General features: G+C 45.4%; 1 pseudogene across 1 annotated transcript in view; it reads left to right on the top strand.

Moving 5' to 3' along the window:
• Positions 1-3,508: 3,508 nt before the first annotated feature.
• Positions 3,509-6,572, top strand: part of LOC102850544 — a 58,464-nt pseudogene continuing 55,400 nt past the window's right edge. The window contains exons 1-7 of the transcript XR_438998.1: positions 3,509-3,550; positions 3,844-3,918; positions 4,270-4,334; positions 4,605-4,686; positions 4,789-4,895; positions 5,667-5,766; positions 5,848-5,958. The product of XR_438998.1 is annotated as a glutathione S-transferase Mu 1-like (transcript). The remainder of the gene's footprint in view (positions 3,551-3,843; positions 3,919-4,269; positions 4,335-4,604; positions 4,687-4,788; positions 4,896-5,666; positions 5,767-5,847; positions 5,959-6,572) is intronic.

A 6,572-nucleotide genomic window follows, 5' to 3' on the forward strand; every position in this document is an offset into this window, starting at 1 on the left:
TACCATCTCACTCCAGTTGCAGTGGCAAAGTTTAACAGGACAGCAAGTTATACATTTTGGAGAGAATATGGTGAGATAGGAATTCTTACATGTTTTTGGTGGGATTGTATAGTGGTACAACCATTCTGGAAAGCAGTTGGGTGCTTCTTCAAAAAGCTGAACATAGAAATTCCATATGACCCCACTAATGAAATATAACCCAAGAGAAGAACAACTGAGGCACAAATGGAGACTTGTACTCCAATGTTCATAAGCAGCATTATTTACCATCGCAAGAACATGGAAACAGCCCAAATGCCCAACCACAATTGAACAGATTGAGAAATTATGCTACATTGACACAAATGGAATACTACAGCACACAGGAGCAATTATTTTTTCCATTATAATCTAACTTGGGAGGTACTACAGAGCATTATGTTCAGTGAACTAACTCAGTCTCCTAAGGACAAATACTAGATAAAAGCATTATTGTAGAATAAGTATGAGGATCCAAGGTGGGAGGGAGGTGGAATCAGGGGTGAGGATGTGCTGGGTGGGAGGGATTAATCATTGGTTCACAAAATTTATTGGGGGTTGAGGGAAATGGGAAGGATCTGGTAGGAAAACAATGTATTTGAAGTTTGTAAATAAAACTAGTATAAAAAAATGTAAAATAGAATGTATATGAATAATTATATGAAACACATGTAAATGAAAGATTGTATAAAACACAATGTATGTGAATGAAACATACTGTAAAAGTATTATATGAAAATCAATAAAAGATTTTAAAAAACCAACTTGGGGTGGAGCAGAGCTGACAAGGGGGAGTGGGTTATCAAGCTGGCAGGACCAGGCGGTCCTTATTCATCACAGAGGAGAAAGTGAAAGCCTCTTTTTGTCTGGAACTGGGAGCCATTTGGGAGTTTTGAAGTGAGAGAGGTCTGTCAGCGACATGCCCTGCTGAATCACACTAGCCCAGGAAATCTTTGATCTGTATACAGTATGTCCGGCCCCCAGACTTCTGCTCTGGATGAGCTCGTGTGGAGCAGCCATCTATCTTTCCCCTTCTCTGGTCCTTAGTTTGCTTGTTTAATCGATTTAGATCTCAAACATTGTCAGATCTGTCAAGTGGGCTCTGACTCAGCAACCCTGTGTACACAACAAATCTGCCTGACCCTGTGCCGTCATCATGACTTCTACTGTGTCTAATCCCCTGTTCCAGTCACTGCCAATCCATTTATTCCATGGAGTCTTCTTTTTTGTTCACTGTAAACTTTTCCAAACATGATGTCCTTTCCTAAGCACTGTCTGTGTTGTTAAAATGTAGTTTGGATTCAACAAACTTGGGGTAGAAAAGTATGTTCAAGTCAAATATTGAAAGGATCAGTCTGAACTCAAATCAGGAACCATAACACATATTTTTAGGTCATGGAAAGAAGTGCATCAACAATGTGTCTGGGCTCCGTACCTTTTCAGTCTACATGCAGAACAGATTATTTGAGAGGCTAGGCTCTATGAGGAGAACTGTGGTATCATAATTGTAGGAAGATTCTTCAACCACCTGCGTTAGTCGAATGATATAACCTTGCTTGCTGAAACCAAGGAGGTCCTGAAGCATTTGCTGCAGAAGATCAAGGACTGCAGCCTTCAATACAGACTGAAGTTCAACATTAGGGAAACAAAGATTCTCACCACTGGGCCAATTGGCAGCACCATGGAGAGCACAATGGGATTGTTAACAATTTCTGCTTACTTGGCTCCACAATCAACACTCTTGAAACCAGCAGACAGGAAATTTAAAAGTCAATTGTATAGGAAAAATCTGCTGTCAGGGACCTCTCCAGAACATTAGAGAGCAATGATGTCAGTTTAGAGACTAATGTGTGCCTGATCCAGGCCATGGTCCTCACAATTACTTGCTATGCACCAGAGAGCTGGACAATGACTAAGGATGACAGAAGAAGGATTGATGCATTTGAGCTGTGGTGCTAGAGAAGAGTATTGAACATACCATGGATGGCCAAGAGAACAAACAGACTTGTCCTGGAATGGGTAAAACCAAGTTTCTCCTTGGAAACAAGGATTGTGAACCTCTGTCTCAAATATTTTGGGCTTGTTGCCAGAAGGGACCAATCCTTGGAAAAGGACATCATGCTTCAGAGCATGGATGGTCAGCACAGGAGAGGAAGACCCCAGATGAGATGGATTGACACAGTAACTGGGACATTATTGGGGTTAAGTATGTCTGAGACAGTGAGATTGGCTCAGCATAGGGCAAGATTCAGAGCTATTAACCCTATTGAATAGGGTTGCTTTGAGCTGTAGATGACTCAGTAACAACCAACACCACCATCACACTTTCAAGCAGCTCTGGTGCCATGCTGCTCACCATGGTTTGAATTCACCAGCTGCTTCTCAGGAGAAAGAGCGCCCATTTCCTGTGGTATAGATTTAAAGTCTCTGAAACACAGCGAAAACTGCCATTATTCAAACTGATTTGAAGGCAGTGAGGATGTTGTTTAACCACCCCACATACTGGGCATTTCTCACCCCTACTCTTAAAAGGAAATGCTTTTTAATCATCTCAAATGAAATCTGTGACACATTAAACAGTTAACTTCATTCTCACTGCCCTAGCCCTTGATAACCACTGATTTACCTGCCATCTTTTGTGCATTTCTCTATCCTAGATATTTCGTATAATTGGAAAAGACACTATCTGTCTTTTTTTTTCTTTTTTTTTTTTGGTTTGGCTTATTTCATTTAGTATCATTCTTTCAGGGTTCATCTTTATTATGCTCAAGAACTTCGTTTCATCTTACATCAGAAATAATCAGAAAAACTCTTATTTCTGTAGTGTGCCAACCACACGTCTTTTTAGGTACAAATGATTCTCTTTTTTAAAGTTCCTCTCATCTATTTTCATCAAAACTCAGCTCTAACTCAAGGCTGCGGAGCAGGAACCGGATTCCAGCTGATCCTCCAACCGGCTTTGGAAGGCTGTGAACCTCTTGGGAGACTGCCAGGCTTTCTTCTGCGGCTGCTTTTGAGTTAGCAGCGAAACTCCCTCTGAACCAGGTCATCAGTGTTCCCTAGCTGTTTTCATCATGTTATGGGCAGTCAAATTGGAACTGACCCATAATTGACCTTTCAATAGGTTTTGAGCGCCTGTAAATCGAGGAAATTTCCCATCTTTCTGGTAGAGCAGCTGATGGATTCGAACCACTTTGGTTTCGGGAGTTATCAGTTACTAGAATCTTTAAGGGGCTGAAGAAATGGAATTTACTCCCCACCTTCTGTTGGGTCTGGCTCCCAGAAACGTAGGGTGGAGGTGTAAGGAATAAAGGGCATCCGATCTCTGCAGCACAGAAAGTGGGTGAGGCAGGGGCAAGAGGTGGTGCTGGAAGGGGACAAGACTGGGACGAGGGGTGGTATCGGCTGTCTTCATGCTGTGCCTGCACCCCGGTAAATTCTCAAAGGAGGCTTTGAGTCCTGGAAGACAGTTGGCTGAATGCATCTAACCTGCATCATGGTCATGATCCTCGATTACTGGGATCTCCACGGGGTGAGTACAGAGAGCACCTGCTTGAGTGGGACAGGGTGCAATGAAGAGTTGGGGGAGAGCCAAGCCCCAGGGGAGTGGGGAGGGGATGGATTCTAGAAGATTCTTCTTAGAGCTTTGTTGGAAAGAACTATTTCCAGGCCTGGTGTTTGAGGCATCGTGAGAGGCATCAGGATCGAGCTATGTGGGGTCCCGTTCTGCCTTCTCTGGTGTGGGTGGCTCTGGTTTACCTGGAGGAGGTGGAGTCAGGTGGTCAGGAGCCTGTACTCTGACACCTTCTCCACACTGTCTCCCAGCTGGCTCATACCATCCGCCTGCTCCTGGAATACACAGACTCGAAGTATGAAGAAAAAAGTACACAATGGGGGACGGTATGACACCTTTATATTGGCCCTCTGCAAGCTAATGCTGATTTGGTAACACACTTGTATCCCGGCTACCTGTTGTCCACTGGCCACCTATTGCCTACCACTATGTGGCCTCTATCAGCTAGATCTGGTATCTGCCCTTCCATTTGTCACTGCAGGCTCTGGTCTGGAGTTCAGCTCCACCTTCATGAGTGATCATAAGAGGGTACCCCTTAAGGTTTGTCTAGACATTTTGTAAGCCTGGGACTAGAGGTTCTGCGGATTCCAGAACCACCCTTGTCAGGGGCCCTTGCAAAGACTCTCGGGATGGTTCAGAAGGAGAGTGTGACCCTGAGGAAGTATGTTCCACTGCAGCTCCTGACTATGACAGAAGTCAGTGGCTGAATGAAAAATTCAAGCTGGGCCTGGACTTTCCCAATGTAGGTACTGGGTGTGGGGGTGGTGAAGGGGGTCTCTTCCTCCATCTCCTTTCTCCCCTGGCCGTTGTAGGATCAGGTATCTTCTCCATTTCTCTTGTTCCTGCATCTTTCACTGTCTTTCCACGGTGCTCTGTGTTCTAGAACATGTAGTTTTGTAGTGTTTTCCTTGGGCCAGACCTTGAGTGTGCCAGGTCTCAACTCTGCCCTTGGTTAGGGGAAGAGGTGTGGGGGAGTCTGGTGGTGTGACAGCCCTGCCTGGTTTCCCGGCAGCTGCCCTACTTAGTGGACGGTCCTCACAAGATCACTCAGAGCAACGCCATCCTGCGCTACATCGCCCGCAAGCACAACCTGTGTGAGTGGGGTGGGCAGGTGGGGTGGAGTGGGGGCCAGGTGGCCTTCCCTGCACTAGGCTGAGGGAGCACCTGAAGGTGAGTGTCCGATCTGTGAATCCCAGGTGGGGAGACAGAAGAGGAGAAGATTCGAGTGGACATCTTGGAAAATCAAGCCATGGACTCTCGCATGAGTCTGATCCAGTTGTGCTACAACCCCGACTTTATGAGTGTGTGATGGGCTGGGCCGGGGCGGGGCTTGCGTTGTAGTGGGACTTGCATTGTATTTACACTGGTTTTCTGAGACATCTAAACTCCTCAGAGATAGGGATCCTTTCAAAGGGTCCCCTGTACTGCTACCAGAGTGACCTTTCTATTCTTAAATCTCACCCAATTGTAACCTCTAAATCAATCTCTCCCAATTTTAGTATAAAGTCTAGACTCTCCAGTGTAGAAATGAAAATGTTTAACAAAATGTGCCAGGTTTGGTTTTTTTCCCCCTTGGTCCTTGCAGATTACCACTTATTAGCCACAGGGTGTTACCTTAGTATTTTTGTTTGTCTAAGAATGCTCTCCTCTCCGTACTCCCTTTGAGCATTGCTAAATTCCCTCATCTACAGAAAACTACTCAAATAAATGTCCTCTGCATTCGTGTGCCACACTACAAGCCAGAACTTCCACTTCTTAGAGCTCTTGTAGTTCTTGTTCTGTCACATCTGAGTCTCACTAACCCCAGGCCTCCCAGTGACCTGATGTGACAGATAAGACAGTTGATGGAGATCAATGGTGATGCAAGGCTTTATGGATTCCTTCTCATGCCCTCTGAGAGGTAGGTAGATAGTAGGGGTATGAAGAATGCTAATTGGAGTAAACAAAAGCCTGGGCAGTAAGCCAGGGACAGTCTAAACAGGATTCTGATTTCCTGTCATCGGAGAGGTGTGGGTGCTTTCTCTCTGACCAGCGAGCAGGGTCTGCTTGTAGTAACAGCTGTTTTCTACCCCAGGAGAAGCTGAAGCTTCAGTACCTGAAGGAGCTGCCTGGTAAGATAAAGCTCTACTCTGGGGAAGTGTCTGGGGAAGCAGCCATGGTTTGCAGGGAACAAGGTAAAGACTGAAGGGGACATGGGGATGTCATTCGTTCCAGATGATGGAGCTTCTAACCCCGTCCTCTCTGAATTTCCCCAGACCACTTTTGCAGACTTCCTTGTTTATGACTTCCTTGATGTGAGCCACAACTTTGAGCCTAAGTGCTTAGAGGCCTTCCCAAACCTGAAGGACTTCATTGCCCGCTTTGAGGTGAAGCCCTGATTGCTGTTATGTTGGTATTTCCTCCCCTTCTTATTTCCCCTGATATTTTCTTTCTTTTTTTTTTCCATAGTGAAAAACAACTAGATTGTGGTGGGGTTTTTTTTTAAGCTTTTGCTTTATGCCAGGGACTTTGTTAAGCATTTTAATACATTATGGCAGATTTAGTCTGCAGCATATAATGAAAGTGTAGGTAGAATTATAACGCTCTTTATACAGATGAGGAGATTGAGGCTGAAAGGGGTACGAAGTTCGCTCAAGTTCAGAGATTCAGCTCTGCCTGTGCTGGGCTTCTTGTCTGTCTCTATGGACAGTCGTAAGTGGCCCTCATCTTTCTGTTCCTGAAAGGAGAGCTCCAGCCCTTTTCCTGCCTGCGTAGCACAGCCCAAGAAAATGGGATCCACGAAAATTTCTCCCACAACCTTTCTTTGGAAAGTCGGCTTTGTGGGGCAATAAGTAGGGTCTGTAAATGCAGGAGGTGGAAGCGAGGCCACCCTGTGCCTGCTGCCTGGAGAACACCTGGCATTCCCTTACCTCCAGCACTGCCCTCTCCTCCTCATCCTCATTTTGACTAGTTCTCCTTTAGGACTGATTGACCTCCTTTT

Source organism: Elephantulus edwardii, unplaced genomic scaffold (assembly GCF_000299155.1).
Source record: "Elephantulus edwardii isolate Elephantulus edwardi_28Jun2011 unplaced genomic scaffold, EleEdw1.0 scaffold00252, whole genome shotgun sequence".
Lineage (NCBI taxonomy): Eukaryota > Metazoa > Chordata > Mammalia > Macroscelidea > Macroscelididae > Elephantulus > Elephantulus edwardii.